This window comes from Patagioenas fasciata, chromosome W, assembly GCF_037038585.1.
Source record: "Patagioenas fasciata isolate bPatFas1 chromosome W, bPatFas1.hap1, whole genome shotgun sequence".
NCBI classification, from domain to species: Eukaryota; Metazoa; Chordata; class Aves; order Columbiformes; family Columbidae; genus Patagioenas; species Patagioenas fasciata.
The window spans coordinates 48,772,213-48,790,466 of record NC_092559.1 but is presented as its reverse complement, the minus strand read 5'-3'; the positions used below and the strand labels follow the sequence as shown (position 1 = coordinate 48,790,466).

The following is an 18,254-nucleotide window of genomic DNA, read 5'->3' as shown; positions in this document are numbered from 1 at the left end:
CCTCATGTTTATGTAATTAATTATTAGAATAGGCATGTGATAAGAATTAGGCGTGTTTGTAAGAAATGTAATGCATATATAATTTTTCTGTCAATATAAGCCAAGTAAGAATGATCAGCTGGCAATGCACTTATGGAAGAGCATCCCCAGTGCTGTCCCGGCACCGATTAATAAAAGGAATGCTACTTTTAAAACAAAACAAAAAAAGTTATTTTAAGAGTTTATTAATTTACCAATTTTATGGTATCAATACCACGCTGGAGCAGTCTGTTCCTGAAGGACTGCACCCCATGGAAAGGACCCACGCTGGAGCAGTTCATGAAGAACTGTAGCCCATGGGAAAGACTCTGGAGAATTTCGTGGAGGACTGTCTCCCATGGGAGGGACCCCATGCTGGAGTAGTGTGAGGAAGAAGGAGCAGCAGAGACAACTGACCACAACCCCTACTCCCCCTTCCCCTGCACTGCTTGGGGGGAGGAGACAGAGAAAATTGGGAGTGAAGTTGAGTCTGAGAAGAAGGGAAGGGTGGGAGGAAAGGTGCCTTTAAGATTTGGTTTTAGTTCTCATTATCCTACTCTGATTTGATTGTTAAGAAATTAAACTAATTTCCTGGAGTTGAGTCTGTTTTGCCCGTGATGGTAACTGCTGAGTCATCTCCCTGTCATTATCTGACCCACGAGCCTTTCATTGTATTTTCTCTCCCCTGTCCAGCTGAGGAGGGGATTGAAACAGTGGCTTTGGTAGGCACCTGGCATCCAGCCAGGGTCAACCCACCATGCATAAATAAGAATATATGTATATTCATATTCATAGTAAATGGTCAAAAGCAGTAAATGCTATTTTTAAACCCATTCCCCATTAATGAACACACAGAGCAATTTCAAAGGAATGCTTAATAATTTGACTTTGAGTTTGAACTTCATTCTTAGATTTCACCTTTTAGGTTTATTTTTCCTTGAAATAATACATTTTTGCAATCATTTGGAGTTTATTTGTTTTCACATTGTATATTTTATTGCTAGGATAACTGTAACATGATTGAGTATAATGGTTATTTGTAAGACAGCTAATATCTTTCTCCAGGAGTCAGGAAGAGGAGGTTTTTGGCCGGTGTGTTATCTTTATCATGCATTGCTGAGATATTTATAAGCAGAGAATGATATAGTCTGAGGTCAGATTGAGTACAAATCCACTACCAGCTCATGGCACAAATTGAATGTTTGTGAAATGACTTTTCAGATATTCGCCTCAATGTTATTAAAAAAATTCATTGAAGCGATAAACCAAGAATAAAAAACAAGAATGAAAAGAGAGATGCTCTGTTTCTTTTGCTTAAAGTCTTATTGCTGCTATTGCTAAGAGCCATATTTATAGCACACATAAATAAAAGGTCAGTCAATTCCCACAGAATTAATCAAAACCATTATTTCCATATGATTTGTTCTCAATTGTAATGAAAATACAGACAGATTTTTCTTTTGTTCTGAAAAATAAAAACACAACTACACCAATGATGGTAAAGATGATATGGAAACAAGTTGTATGGATATCCTAAGTTAACAGGTCTGATTTGAAAAGCACAGAAATGGATAGAAGTCATTCTGTGAATGTCAGTTGTCCTTTTATACTTAGGACCAGGTTCTTTAATGGTGAAAACTTGAAACTCTGAGTTTTGGATGTAGAATACTAGCACTGAGTTACGTTCTCAGTAATGTTTTGTAGTCTATAATACAGATTTTTGATCAGGAGAGAATTTGAATCTTTGAATTTTAAAGAGTTTTTATTGTTTTCTTGTTCATTCAAACAAGCACATGGGTAAGAGCCTTGCCTTAGGACTGTTGGGATGTAGAATAGATACTGGCAGACTGGGAGGCAACCACGTGCATCTCGCAGATGCACATATCGGCACGTCTTCTAGTAGTGTGTCGTGGTTTAATAAAATAACAAAATACTAATACACTACTAGTAAATATATATATATAAAATAGAAATAAAAGATACTCAAGGCAATTCCTCATGAACTCGGTCCACAACTGAGCAGCCAGTCCCAGCAAGCCACACTTGCTCCTAAAGCCGATCCCAGAGAGAGAAAAAGAGAGAAAAAAGGCAGAAAAGCCCAAAGGCCTCTGCAGGATGGCAAAAGGCTGAGCTAAACGTCCCGACCAAACTCCCCCGGCTTGATACCAAGAGATAGTGGAAGAGCAAAACCGGAAAGCCCCACTCTTAAATCTGAAGCATGGTACTAATGGGATGGAATACTCTCATTGATCAATCTGGATGTCAGTCAAGCTCTGCCCCATCTCTGTCTCACTGCCTCACACCTGTGGGCAGAGCATTCAGAGTGTCCTTGGCCCTCAGACCAGCGCAATTAAAAACATTAGCTCTGTACTGGGGTGTTATCTGCTTGTTCTTAAATTAAATCCAAATAATGAGCATGCTAGCTATGAAAAAGAAAGGTTTCTAACTGTATGAAGAAAATTAACCCATTTTCAGTCAAACTGGCACATAGTGCCAGATGGTATGTGGTACTTAGAATGGAAGAAGCACAGAGGGATGAATCCTGGTTGAATATAGTTTACCCCAGATAGCACTTATATTGTTTCCAGTCTTTGATACTGCAAAGCCTCGATGATGCAGAAAGACATCTGTCTGAATGGACCACACCACTGACCCAGATTTGTCAGCAGAATATTACCTTGAGAAACAAAAGCAGCCAATACTGAATAAGATAATAGGTCTTTTGTGCACTGATGGTTTAAAGATAAAGGTGAGGCAAAGGTGTGTAAGGATAGGTAGCTTCTTTTTAGTTGATAAGAAATAATCCATAGCTTCTGAGCACTAAAGAATGTTCCCCAGTTCTAATGAAACAAACTGCTCCTTAAAACAGACCTTGCAAGTACTGTGTAGACTCCTACAGATAGTTGTAAAATAATTAATTAGTTTGATGGAAAACTTTTATACCCCCACTAACCAGACCAACTGTTGAAACTAAATGAACATTTTATTCTTAAATGCAGTAATTTTACCATTCTAGTTTACTATCCCAGAAGACCAATGAAAAAGGAAGGAATGTCAGCTTGGAGAAGAAAGACTTATAGAAAGACAAATAATGTGAAACCCTTGAATGAAGAAAGTCTGAAAAAAAGATGACTTGCGGCTTTCCTCTCTTGCTGAAAAGCTAATATTCTGAAACTGAGACTGCAGTTCTCCACTGCTGTAAAAAAGTCAATGGAATTTTATGGATGATATTCAGATTTTCATTCAGGAAAGGGGTCTAAGTTAATACTTACTGATTATTTAAAACACACACTGAACTACATGCTGGATGTCTCTTTTTTCTTTATATCTGGCAGGAACCAGTCCTTCTTGCCAGGTTTCTAAAATAATAATGATCCAATGAAAAAATTTAATATTTTTTTAGTTCCTTCCAAAATTAATACCTTTGTGACTTGTTTTTGTAAAACAAATGGTGTTATACTATTATAGAATCATAGAATGGTTTGGGTTGGAAGGTTGCAAGTTTTGCATAAATAGCGACTGAGTGAAAACTAAGTAAAGACTTTGGTGTTGAGTTCAACAGCTGTATGACTGAATACATTTAAAACTAAAAACTATACTGAAGGGTGAACTGAATGAAGGAGATCTCGTTAAACCTATTAAGAAAAGCATAACCACCTCTATAATAAGAATTTACAAAAGTCAATGACTGAAAAAACGGTTGGTTGTTTAATAAGGCTGGAGCTCTCCAACTGTTCAACTTTAGCTCAAGAAATGTAATAGTGTCATTTGTCACTGATCCTCACCACATTCTATGCAGAAACAGCTTTTAGATTTAATTCTTTCCTTATAGATGCCAATATTTCAGACCTCAAGAGGAGAGCAGAAATGTACTCTTAGAGTGCACAGTTTCTACAGTCATATATGTTCATTTAAACACGGAATTTCTCTTCCAACTAAGAGCAGCTGTTCAGCCACCATTAGCCTTCCTACATTTTCTTCTGTTTCATCTTTTGAAATAAAAAAAACAAGTGCAAACCTCATAAAAGATGAGACCTGTTTTTCAGAGGGTACATATAACTTTCACTCATCTTGGTCTCATTTCAGTTTTTAGCACTGTGTTGCCCAAGAGCAAAATCAGAACAGTAATAGACAGTGTTTAAGCTGGAGCAACTTCACAACCTCCCATTTTTATTGCTGAGCTTATATTTATTCTGTAGATAGAAGGCACTTTCATAGTGGAAGCAGAAACTTGGTTCTGTTGAAGTCTAAAGACATTTTGCTGTTGATGTCAGTATGGAATACGAACTGGGGACTATAACAATTTGCATGTTTATAGAGTGAATAGCATGATTTAAATACTTTTTTAAAAAATCCTTTTTCTGTAGAAATACAATGAGTGGAAATGAGAAAGTAAATGGTGATTCATATTCTGTGTTAAACTCTCTTCCCCTTTCATGGAAGTTAACTCGATAACATTATTAGCTGCTGCATAGAAATTATATTTTGGAAATACTTCAGCAACTATCTGAAATCACTGCAGCCTTTTTTTAATTTTTTTAAAAGGACACAGAGAGTGATTATTTGTGGTTCTATTTTTCAAAATAGTTTATTTCCAAATATACTTATTTACATAAAGAAAGAAACTGTGAGGATGTTTGTCTGTTCTATAGAAATTAACTTTTTTTATAAGAAATGGATTACTAGGTTCGAGGGGGGGGTATGTTTAAGTGCCAACATAGCACAGAAACATCTGTCTCAGTGAGGTTTCCAGACCAATTATTCCAAACTAAAAAAAATGAAATACTGCTGATAAAAACTAGAATTTTTAGAATCACACACTGCTGCACTAGATAGCATTCCATCTTAAATAACGAGGTACTGGAGAAAGAAATTTTAAAGTGCTTATATAGGAAAGAAAAAAGGTCCCTAGGAGATATTTAATACAAAGTCTTTCACTTCATTCCCCCTTATTTATTGTTGAATACTAAAATGAGATAAGCTACTCCAGAATCAGATAGAACAAAATTAATGGGGAGTTGCATTATTAAAAGCTTTCAAGCTATCTAATGAAGTTATTTAAAGAAGGGACTTCTCCTTAACTATTTCTCACATGGTGGTCAAATCTGCAGTGTCTTCTGTGGTTTCTTCAGGACTCACATTTTTATGGAATTAAGTTCTAATTAATGTCAAGATCGTTCCTCCATCCAAATTAGCAAGGGTTTGCTACCAACATGAAAGGAGATGAGAAGAGAGGCTAGATTTAATCTTTTCTTGATTAATTTCTACATTACGGGGCTTGGCAGTTTGAAAGGGAAAAAAAACCAGCAAGGTTATCCATATTTAGGCTGTAAATCTGTACTTTCCTGTACTTTCTGTAAATCTGTACTTTCCCTCCCCTTTTAGGTCCTCTTTTGTTGGTGTCACGGAGGCACCCTGAGGTTAGTTTAAGGGACAACAGGGTCCAAAACAACTTTTATTAAACTGGTGAGAAACGGGGTTTTAGCACTCCAAAAGTGACTTGAATACAGATTCAGATATCAGTTGAGGAAAATTATTAAGGGGCAGCAACTAATAATTCAGGAGGTCCATAGTGTGCATACACGTGGCATCACCAAAAACAATGCCGGAGCCGCCCCTGAGTCCGGGAAGAGTACACACTTGCCTGAACACAGTGTGGGATTATTTTAAAGGGATACACATACTCGTATTGAGTATGGAAAGTGTACACTCGCAATTCTGTGAGGGTAAATTTATAATACACTTGCAATCCTGCGAGGAGAAATACACATACAAATGTGCACGGAATATTACACGTGCTTATGTGGAAACACGGGAGGAAAATACACCCGCGATTCTGCGAGGGTTAATTTTACACATGCTCATGTTGAGCACGGAAAGTACGCGTGCATATGTGCACGGAAAGTAAATACACTCGCAATCCTGTGAGGAGAAATTTTACTCACACACATGGCGGCAAGGCAAGTGGAGTCTCCATCCTGGGGAGGGGGGCTCTCAGCGGCAGCATCTGGCTCGTGCTCCAAGAGATCCATGACAATGGGCGGAGTCTCAACGAGAGTCCCATTTTTTATTGGCTGATCAGATCTGACTGTAGGCATTCCAGAAGCTTCTGTGCACCCCCACCCTGGCTGTGGGGGTGCCCCTGAAGCCTCCAAACATCGCCCACACTGGCCGCCAGCGCCTAGCGGCTCCCTGGCGCCTCGGCACTCCCTTCTCCATTGAACAATACAACCTGTATGTAGTCTTTGTAAAAAACTTGTTCCACAGATATGTGTAAAAGCCTAATTTAGTGTACCCTGCAGAACATTCAGTAAGAGACTGACAGAGATAAGGGCCCAGTTGCATCCTTGTGTGAATGAGATAACGGGGGTCTTCAGCACAAAGCGGAAGGAAAACCAGCTCAAGCCGTTGGAGCCTTGGCCAAATCCAGCATGCTAGGCCAAAGATGAGAAGTGCACGACAAGATAGACTGCAGCCTTCATCCAAAAGACCCCCGCCCGTGACCACTCAGAGACACTGCACAGGCGCAACAGGAAAGAGCCAAAGGTGAAGACTATAGATATAATTCCTTGGAACTCATTTTAATAAGAACGGCCTTTTCGAGGAAAAAAGTTATGAATATGTATAGGCATTCCTGGAATAACCATGAATATGTAATCCTTTACCACATTTAACCAAGTTTGCTGCTACTGGAAAGGCGCACCATGGTGGAGCACAGACTCCCCGGCCGCCCAGCACTGTTTTGCCCGCTTGCCACTTGCTGTAATAAATTCTAAGCAATTTATTCCGACGAGTGCATGCTATTTATCATCATCATCTATAACACAGTATCTCAACAATAATTCAACAATCTACTTTATTAGAAGTAAGTAATCTGTTTGCAAGCCGGTTTTTAAGATGCCTTCCCTTGTCCACAGCCTAACTAGGTCAGAAGTGGATTTGCCCAGCACAGAGCTTCCTGAAATGAAACAGGAGCATCTTTAGTACTCTAACCACCTTCGTGCTCTCCACCCAATATTTCCAAGAACGGTTTTATAAATAGTATCAACATGTTATGGGTAACAAAGGGAAAATATGTCTAGTTTTCCAACCTAACCTCCGCCTGGTTGGACAGTCACACGTATGCAGACATACACACTTTCAGGTAAGTGCATACAATAGGTAGAAGCCTTATTTAAGATGAATCAAAATTCATAATCAATGTTTTGGATGAACCTCATATTCAGGAGAAGATCCCTGTACAATCAGTGGAAAATGAAATTTTGCCAGAAGACAATTATTAACCTGTTTTGTTACACCGTACCATAGAAAGGATCAGAGCATTTTTATGTGCCAATTACTCTGGACACCTGAGGGGTTGCTGGCGTTAATTCTGTATTTAATTTTAGAGTGGGGGCTTTGCCCACCTGTTTAGAAACAAAAAAAAAAACCCTAGACTATGTTTATAAAACTGAAAGTAATTCAGAGAGTGGTTAAAGGACTTTCTTCCCCCAAATCTGCTGGGTAAATATCTCTGGGATTAAAACAACAACAACAACAACGACAAAAAAATTAATCTTTGCCTTCTTATTACAATACAAAAGGAGAGAAGCCAGGAAACATGGCACAAATCCTGATGGTACACAGTGTCCTTAGATCACTTGGCCATTGTTTTCTCTCACAGCACGCTAATGATACAAACAAGTTTAAATATTTTTTTTCATGTCACAGCCATAATAAATGTGCACATTATTGTTTGCATTGTCATATCCTTTAGATGCACCACCAATTTCTAGAGCCTGTGCACGCACATCCAAGGACAGGATTTTGCCCACAAATAGCCTGACTGAATTAAATTAAGCAGAAACATTGCCATACAGATTCATCTGCTAAGTAGTGTGTCACAGTATAGCATGTTTATGTATGTTCACCACCAATTCTATCACCAAAGACAAAAGCTGCTTTGTTCTCCACTAGTCAATTTAATTCTGCTTTAAAAAGCATTTGTCTTATATGGGCCTCAGACATCCTTAGTTCCATTTAATTAAAAAACCAACAACCTCCAAACCAATAAACTAGACAATAAAATGAACAGGAAGAAAAAAAGATATTTGGGGTTTTTTGTTTGTTTTAAGGAATATGGGGAACATGGAAAAAATTAAACATTATGAAGAATGAAGAAATGAGTTTTAATGCAGACAGTACATGAACCTTTCCCTTTTCCTGCTGCCTGCAGCCTCGGAACCCTGTTACAAAACCACATGGAATTACTTTATTTGGTGAAGAATTCAGACCACACCCCTCGCATATGGGTCTCCTCCTCTTGGAGACACAGAAATTTTCCATGGGTCCTTGGAAGGAGAACTCGGAAATGCAAGAGCATGCCAACAAAAATGCCTCCTTCTGTTGCTCTTGAGGGTTCCTCATCACTACCAGACAGACCTGAAGATCACAATGACAGAGGCTCTTCCAGTCTCCCCTTGATGTGTCAACAGCCAGCACAACCCAAATACAGTTCCCAGATGATCGACCTCTGCAACTTTGATTTTCAGTTCTACAGAACTCTGGAGCACTTTGGAGACAAGCCCATTAAGCAAGAACCAGTGAAACCTAAGATGGCATGGCCCAGTAGCCCAGCATTTATGCACATTCCTTACTCTTATTATCCCAAAGTCTGTCCTGGCTTAATGTTTCTTTTTGTTGTGCCCCCAGACTTTCATTTCAGGAACCCCTTTCAAATGAAAAGGTCTCCAGAGCCACCCTTCAGGAGGGCTGAAGTAAGAGGAAGTGGTGAAAATAAACAGAAAGTGGAAAGAGTAGATTAGATGTCAACCTTCAGATAGACTATGTTGATGTGGGGGGTGAACAGAAATGCTGGTTATATCTCATGTGTGAGAAGTCCTACACCCATATCTTGGGGCACAGTGGCATTAAACTACATGCTTGCACCCTATGTGGCAAACTTTTCAAGCAGCTGAGCCACTTGCACATGCATATGTTGACACACCAGGGCACCAGGCCACATAAGTGCCAGGTGTGCCACAAGGCTTTCACTCAAACCAGTCACCTTAAGAGACACATGATGCAACACAGTGACATCAAGCCTTACAGCTGCAGCATCTGTGACAGAGGTTTTGCTTATCCCAGTGTGCTAAAAGCACACGAGTCTAAGCATGAGAGTGGCTGAGAGAACATTTGTGTGGAGTGTGGTCTAGATCGCCCAACCTTGGCCCAGATGAAGAGACACTTAACAACCCACTGTGGCCCTATACAGTACAATTGCAATGAATGTGATAAGATCTTCCAGTATCTGAGTCAGCTGCAAAACCACATGATGAAGCACAGAGACATCCATCTGTATATCTGCACTGAATATGGCATGGAGTTTGTGCAGCCTCACTGTTAGCAACAGAATCAATTTTACAAGATGTTCCCTTCTATGTTCCCTTCTGGAACAGGTACAGGATGGGCCTTTACTGGCTCTGCCCTGGATATCACTGGATCTGTTACAGTTGGATTAACGTCAAGATAGCAACCAACCTTGCAACTATAGAATCTTTGTATAAGTAGACCTTGTAGCCATAGAATTCTTGTATTCAGTAACCAAACCCTATTCTTAAAGCTGACATAGATTTATGGTATATTCTTATGAGGCAGGTAACTGTAACCGAGCCTTATTCTTAAGGTGGACATAGATTTACGATATATTCTTTTAAAGTTGGTACCTTAGAAAATAACTGATAAACATAGCATCTTTTAGATAGGAAGTTTGTGTTAGAATAGGTGTGGAATATGCTAATGGTTGCCAGGGGTTGTAATGAATATGTATGTGACTAACTTGTATAATAAGGTGTAGTCTGAATCAGCTGTTCGAAGCCAGCTTTGGGTGCAAACCCCTGGTTTCCCAGCGCTGAAATAAAGCACCGCATATAACTACGTCCGTGGTTCTGTGTCCTGATTGCTAACATCACCATCTCAAACAACACTCCCTAACTCTCAAGGTAAGCAATCATGAGGTGCGCTGTCACCTTGCATGAGAGGTAGCACAAGGATTACAAACTATTAAAGATACACATACCTCCTTGGAAAGAAGGTAATCAGTCTATAGAGCCTCATGCTGGCCCTTTGCCAGTGGGAGAATTTTATGCAGAGCAAAAGCCCCAGCAGCACTGGCAATACTAGAAGCTAAATGTCTCTTTCAGTCTTAAGAAAGTACATGCAAAAATGTTTTGTTATAAACAGGAGCTAAATTAGAACACCTGTATTACTTCCCAAAATTGTATTCACATCTCTCTGTTTCTGGGTTTTATCTTCAGAATGACTTTCTGTAAAATACTATAATTTTGTAGAACTGTCTAACCCCCCCCGAAATTTTAACAGAAATTTTCTACTGAAAAACAGATATATTGCTTTGCATCCCTTAACTGGGAAGTCAATGGATATGCAGTAGGCGGTATGTATGCAGCAAAATAAAGTATATTATTACTCATCAAAATTTGAAGAATCATTATAATGAGACATTTAAGGAAAAAAATAACCTAAGAAAATTACCCTTTTGTGCATAAGTTTTCCAGAATACCAATTAATAAAAGTGGACAAGCAGGACCATAACCCCAGCCAATTCGTATCAAGTGGCAGTCTTGCCACTGCTGTCAATAATGGCAGCAGTATCAGTTTATACTAGGAGCAGGGTTTGGAACACATCCAAAAGGATCACTTTAAAAAACAGGAAAAACATAAGTGTTCCATTCAACGATGTCTGAAATTAGTTTATCCACCTTTACAACAATGTTATTAAGACATAGCAAAGAACCCACACATTTTATAAAAATTTACTTCCAGTCTTGCATATTTTTCCTTTAACAATTGAATTTTGGCTTTTATACGAAAAACAGAAAGCTACAGCATTTTAGTCTAATAGACACATTTTATTTTAAAAACCAACCACCTCTACTTCCACATTTGCTTGTTCTTCCCTACTACACTCTTATAATTTCTGCTCTTTCTGGAGATTCCCTGGTCTTTGGATTTAAAATGCAAAATTCTACCAATTCAAAACTTGATAGTTTTTTATCATAGGAAATGCAATACCCTTGAACCTTCAGAGAGATTCTGCTTCTTTGTCCACAGCTACAGCTGTGAACATAATTAACAGTACTTAGCTGCCCAAATGTAGCCTCACATCAGATAACTAGAGTTGCTGTTGGGGGCCTGCAGGAGGAGTAATTGCTCTTGGGACTTCACTAGTAAATCCTCATTACCTTTAGCAAGTTATATTCAAACTCTTAAAGTGCTTAGTGGTAAATTAATTCATTTTCATAGCATCTAAATGACTTTTTGAGGAGCTGATAGTTATACCACATGGCTGTGACTAAGAACATTGAATTATGCATTAGTAAATTGACCGGGTGGCATACAGGGTGCTAGAAATGATCTGTAAACACCAGATAAAATGGGGTCAGTCCACTGGAGTTAGCGCAAGTCCCACTAAGAGTAAATAGCTTTTTCTCTTCCTTGAATGTAACATGTATGTCATTATTTGGTGATATTGCTTGAATACTTCTTGGTTATTTCATATTATTTTCTATAGCTTTCTTCAAAACAGGGACAAGTCTTTTTTATAAGCCAACGATGCTCAATTACTATAGGCAGGCAAGACTTTACTCTCTTAACTGGTTAGCTTTTATTCTCGGTCAATAAGTGTACACATTTGACCAATATTTTACATAAGCAGAAGAGTAGGACAGAGAAGCTCTGATACTATGTCTCACTGATTTGTAAGCTTAGTGATGGAAACAAAACTCATTATTTCATTAAGCTTATATTTTGTTTTTCCTCTCTGCTTCTCAGATTCTTGTAAGAATTTACCAAGAAAAAAATACATAAGTACCTATTACTTTAGCAAATGATGTTAAAAGCAAAATAATTTATTACCTGCTTTTCTATTGCAGAATGAATAATTCATATATTGCTGTACTAAAGATGAAATTATCTAGAAAATACTCCATCTGTTAGGGAATAGATTGCCTTAGCTTATTAAATTATTTGGTGCACTGCTTCTTATAGAACTTGTTTAGAAACTGCTTATATAGAATTCACTTGGCATAACTTCTGCGTAATGTTATCACCTGGGTAATATGGTGGAATTAGAAAACCAAGACTTGCTAACACATTCTGTAGCTGCATTTAAATTAGCATAAAACAATCTAGTTTCCTTTCTTGATCCATGTTCTGCTTAGGTAGCACAAAATAATGGAGGTAAATATCTGTTATTCCCTTCCCCTTTAATATCAGTAACTTCCATCCTCAGATATTTTTCCACTTAATGAGCATTTAAATGCCACTGCAGTTTGAGGACAATATACGTACCTGAAATTTGCTTCGTACAACCACCCAAACAGAAGTCTAAGTGTTTAATAGCTTGAAACACTGACTAAACACATAGATCAACTATGCACCCTGCAGAGGACCATGGAAAAGTAGCAGCCACAACTTCATACAGTGATGCTATGAAACAGATCAGGGAAGTCCTGGACTGGACTCTGCAACCAACCAGAACTGGATTCAGTCTGTCACTAGGCCTCAGTTCACAGGGATGACTAGCAAGGTTCTCTCCTAATGTCGTCCATAAGGAAAAGGGACGAGATCCTCATGATCTCCCACTTTTATATGAAGTATTCACATGGATGGGATGTTATACTCCATTGGTCATTTTCTTGGTCACCTGTTTTCTTGTTGCCCCTCTCGCGAGATGTGCATCCATTCTTATCCATTCTTACTAGTGACCTTGCATTCCATTGCTATGTCTACCAAAATATTTATCTGGTTCTTCAGGAAAATGCAGCTAATATGAAGGTTTTAGTTGACAGGCAAATTCACTAAAAGAGAAACTTGTTTATAACAAAACCAGGACAAGTACCAAGCCGTACTACTGGAACAAGATAATGTAGCTTTTAAAACAACCAACCTGGCAAATCCAGCCATGTTCCTGTCTGCCAAAGTGGAAGAAGGAAATTTGACTCACAATTGCCTGCAAACCATTGAGGAGGTTTTCTCCAGCTGCCCAGGTCTAAAAGATATGCTGCTTCCGAACCCTGACTGGGAACTGTATACAGATGGTAGCAGCTTTGTACAAAATGGCAAGCGAATGTTTGGATATACAGTAATGACAGTCACACAAATAACAGAGTCTAAAGCATTGCCAAACTGTACATCTACCCAGAAGGCAGATTAAGTCGCCTTGACCTGAGCATTGCAACTTAGTAAAGATAAACATGTAAACATATGGACTGACTCTAAGGTGCTTTTGGAGTGCTACATGCCCATGGAACAATTTGGAAAGAAAGAGGACTGTTGTCTGCTCGAGAAAGTGAAATAAAGTACAAAGAAGAAATATTGAAACTTCTAGAAGCCATTAGGGACTCATCAGAGGTTCCTGTGATGTTTTGCAAAGCTCATCAGCCAGAGAAAATTGCTCATAGTAAAGGAAATAGATTAGCAGATTTATCTGCAAAAGAGGCTGGAGAAAAAGGACAAGATAATTTGGTTTTAACCTTAGTTCCAGTGTGGGGGACTACGGTGGGTCCGTGGATTCCCTGACGGAGGGCATGGGAACAGAAATTAACCTTGAAGATATGAAGGCCTACCCATGAGAAAGATGGGAGTAAAGGAGTATCCGGAGATATTAAGGATGTACCCGTGAGAGAGAAGGGAGTAGAAGAGTAACATTGATGATAGCAAAATTAGCCAATGAGATGTTACTGCTGTAACTTGTAACCAATAGTGAAGAGACACATGAATTGGTAAAACTGTATAAAAATGTACTTGTGGCAATAAATGGCATCTACTACTTTCATCCTGGAAGAACTTGGTCCATGTCGTTTGTCCGTCTCAACCACGACATATGGTGACCCCGACGTGATCCTGCCTGAAGAGGATCTCGCATGAAGAGGAGACAGCGTGAAGCTGTGACAACCAAAGAAGAGCTGTGGAGACAGAGCCTGGTACAGCTGATAGAGCAGCCGAGGAGAGATGCCGAAGATCCAGATCGTTGAAAAGACACCACACTAAAAGTTGGTGAGCTACCGGGAACGGGGGGGGTGGAACTTATCTAAAGAAGAGACTATTATATTATCTACATGAAAGTTGCTTCTGAAGAAGCAGGGTATTAGCCCTCTGGAACTGACTTTACAAAGGAAGGACTGTGTTACTATGGGGCAAAGCACTAGTGAACGATGCAAAGAAACAACTGAACTGTTAACAACATGTCACTTTTTGCTAGAGACTTTGAGAGGATTAAAAGAGCAACGGGAACATGCAGAGACAGCGGGGAGGGATGGTCTTCCTGGCTCTCCTGGGCCAGATTCGGAGGAAAAGGCGAGATTAAGTACTACTCCGACCCCCCCTGTTACTAAAGGTTCGTCAACACCGCCCAAGTCCATATTATCTGATACGGATAAGGATCCGCGACACTTTCTTGGAAAGTTAAAAGGAATAGACGAGGAGCGTACGTATGTGTGGCCCCAAGATCAGATATAAGCTATGAAAGACTCACATGAAAAAACAGCGTTGGGTTATATACGATCTCGGGAGGGGCCCCCGGAGCACCGGTCAGAGCAGTGCATTCAACCGATTGCTCCGCTGTCATCAATCACGGCTCAAACGTCTGCTCCACCATCATCGATCACGGTTCCACCGTCTGCGTCACCGTCATTAATCACAGTTCAACCTTCTGCCCCGCCGCTATCAGTCGCAGAAGGAAAAAGTGGACATTTTTTTTTCCTATCCCCCCTTGCCTGGAGATTTAGGTGGGGAGGATCCTCCCGTGGTGAGCCAGACTGAGCCAAATAACGTAATTCCTATAAATTTAGGTCCCCCCAGCCTGCCCCCGCCCCCCTCCCACGCTGCTGCAGAGACACTTGGAAGAGACACTAATTGACATGCCACAATTACAGGCACGATAAATTCCTGAAATCCTGAGGCAGTCAAGAGACCTCGCATATCAAGCTATGATAAAGGTGCCTGAAACTGACAAAGCAGCCAAATCATTTGCAACTATTAATCAGGGTCCCAATGAGAATTACATGCAATTTATTGACCATCTTCAAGAGGCCATCAATAAGCAGGTTGAAAACTTAGAAGCTAAGGAAGCACTGGTGTTGAAATTCGCAGTAGAGAATGCTAATGTTCGCTATCAACATGTTATCCGCGAGTTTTACAGTACATATTATGTGTTTCTGTGTATTGACTCTCTGAAAATCAAGCAGCTTGTCAGGACTGTGAGTTAATTGTTTTACTGGTTGTTGTTAGAATTGTTTCTTTGTGGTGTAAGTGCGCCGTAAAACCTTCTCCCCACTTTTCCCACTTGCGCTGCAAGCAGCCCTGTGCTTTCCCCCCTCCCTCCCTCTTCTCGTAGTTTCTACCTAAAGATGGGGTCAGGAATGACTGTTTTCAGTTGTGTTCCTAAGAAATCGGTATTGGGAGGTGTTTTAGAACATAGGAAAGTACTTGGAAATATGAGGAAGGAAGATCTTGTGAAAGATTGTAATAAATGGTGGCTGCTGTGTAAGTTTGATGATTGGGAAAAGTGTCCGGAGAATAGAACCTTGAAGTATAACTTTTTGTTGTTTCTAAAGTGAGAAGAGCAGGACAAAAATAAAACTCTACAAGAGATCATTGAATCATTTCAGACAGTTTTACAGCTGGAACGGTTTGAACTTCAACAAGTGGAGAGAGAGTTAACTGATAACACACAGGTCACAGTAAACTTGCTGAAGTCTGCAAGATGCTTTCTTCATTAACCTGTTTTCTTTGTGGGTATCTGTTTAAGCAAGTTGTAGTTTTAGTAGGCCTTTGTTGTGTGGTCCAGTGATTTCACAGACTGTTAAATAATGAGAATGAGACTCAAAATGTGCGTTTTGTGATAATACAGAAGATCATGAGTAATTTAGTTCTTTACTGCGTGAATGTGATGGCAAAATTTTGTGTGTAGTAGCTGTTATTTTTCTTTCTAGCATGCTAGCTTTATTCCGGCATTCAGACTTGCACAACTCTGTGATGGGCTGTGTTTCATCACTATGTACTAAATTTGGCTCTTGTGTATGCACACCAATTAAAGAACCCTGTTTTTGGGATAACAGTTGTAGCACCCCAGATGAGACACTATTAAAAGCCTTGCCCGGTCCAGCTTGCTGCTGTGGCAGGGGGGCAGGTGCCGATGGGGCTCCAGCGCGCACTGACCTGTTTTGTCAGGGAGACCCAGCAGCACCGTTACCTGGCTGAGCAGTAAGTAGTTCAAAGGTGCAATGCTAAAATCAAGATATTGTCTTGAATAAGTGTAACTCTGATCTATCTGCATATTTGAACTTGGTATTTGGTTTTCATATCTGAGCTCAGTATTTGAATTTGCATATTTATATTTGGTACCAAAAGGATTTTGTTCGGGGAGATAATTACAAAATGGGAACTGGTTCCACTGCTAAAATTCCACCTTGCTCCCCCTTAGGATGCATCCTTCCGCATTAGAGTAATTGCTTATATTGTTATCTAGTAATTTTGAGACCAGAAAAGAATTTAAATTGCTAAACTCTGCTTTGCATTGAAAAAAAAAAAAAAAAAAAAAAAGACAAGCACTTAAATGGTATGATGGATGTGAACTTGGTATTGTATGAAGTTGTATTTAAAAGTTGCTAGAATATGAACTGATTTGGATGTAAGAAAATGGAATAATGGATTGATGTTTAATATGCTGGTTTTTGACATCTGTAACTTGTAAAAGGTAAATGGGGCTGAGGAATGTAACTATTGCTGAGCTACTTGGAATTGCATATGAAGTGTATTATGGTTGGAATGAAATGGGAAAACAAAAAAGCAAAATATCCCAGGCCTGTGTCAAGCTGCGAGGAGTTTGCCAGAGCCTCCTACTTCATACCAGCGATTATGCCAGCTGCGTGGCCTTGGTATAGCTGAACTGCAGGAAAAAAAAAAAAAAAACAAACCTGTTTTCCCACTGCTAAGCGGAGAAAGGGGGGCTTTACTCCCCCCACTCTGTCTTTTATTTTCCCTGGAGTATTGTCACCCATCCTTGTTGTGGCGCTGTGTTGCTTCTCAGCTTTGAATCAGGGGTTGTTGGTGTTGTTTCTTTTTGCTTCTGTCTTGTTTCCTAGGTTTTGGCACATCTGAGGAAAGAGCTCACCATTTTCCCTCCTTGCTGAAGTCAGTCTTTTCACACTGGTCAGCTTTTGGGGGTCGGAGCACTCAGTGCTTCTCTGAGTCAGACTGGTACTGATTTGGGTGTGGAGTGGAGCCAGGCTGGTTTGATGTGGAGTTCAAACTGATTTGTTTTCATGCTGAGCTGGACGTCTTGCCATCTCAGATGGGGGTGAGAGGGAGGTTTTATTCCCCCCCGCGGCCCTCCCCTAAGCAATGTTACTGCTAGAGACCTGTAATACTGCATGAAGGAGTCTGAGGGTGAAATTTAAAGGCATCACCAGTGGATCCATAGTTCTAGTGAAGCTGGGAAATTAAACAAAAATATTATATATATATATATATATATATATGTATATATATAGACTCATTCTGTGGTAACTGGTTGTAAGAGACTTCTTAGTAAATTCACTGTGCTAGTTTTTGAGGTCATGGGATAAAACGAAAGGAAAGCTGTTTTTTGAGACTAATAGAATGCCAAATTTGGAACAAAGTTTTAATACATGAATTCTTGTATTTGCCAGAAAGCCCTGTACCTCTTTTGGGTCAAGATCTGTTAAGTAAATTGTAAGCTGAAATAACGTTTTCTGAGAATTCTGTTTAGTTGCATGTCCTACAAGAAGCTGCTTAGATGGTGCAGATCTACTTGTGTAACTGAGAAATCTCCAAGGAAATTTTGAATGCTGTATTTCCATTAATATTAAGAGCCAATGTTTCGATAAAGCAAACACTGCACTGATAGATCTGAAACAGGACTTCGATCTGGTAAGGGAAAACAATATCCAATAAATATGACAGCCAAAATGGAGTTAGAGATTTTAAGGAATAAATTTATGACAACCTCATTCTGTAAAAATTATTGAAGGTTCAACCCAATTAGTAGAACTTGACGCAGCTTTACATTACTTAGAGCTTTTTAAGGAGGAACCTCTAAATTTGATTTGTGATTCTGAGTACATAGTCAAGGTCCAACGTACAAATCTGATTCTGAACTGTGTTTTTGGGTTTTTTTCTTTTTTTAAACAAAAAGGGGGGAGAAGTAGGGAAAA

General features: G+C 39.5%; 1 pseudogene; it reads left to right on the top strand.

Moving 5' to 3' along the window:
* Positions 1-7,140: 7,140 nt before the first annotated feature.
* LOC136114534 (uncharacterized) lies at positions 7,141-13,231 on the top strand (annotated as a pseudogene).
* Positions 13,232-18,254: the final 5,023 nt, after the last annotated feature.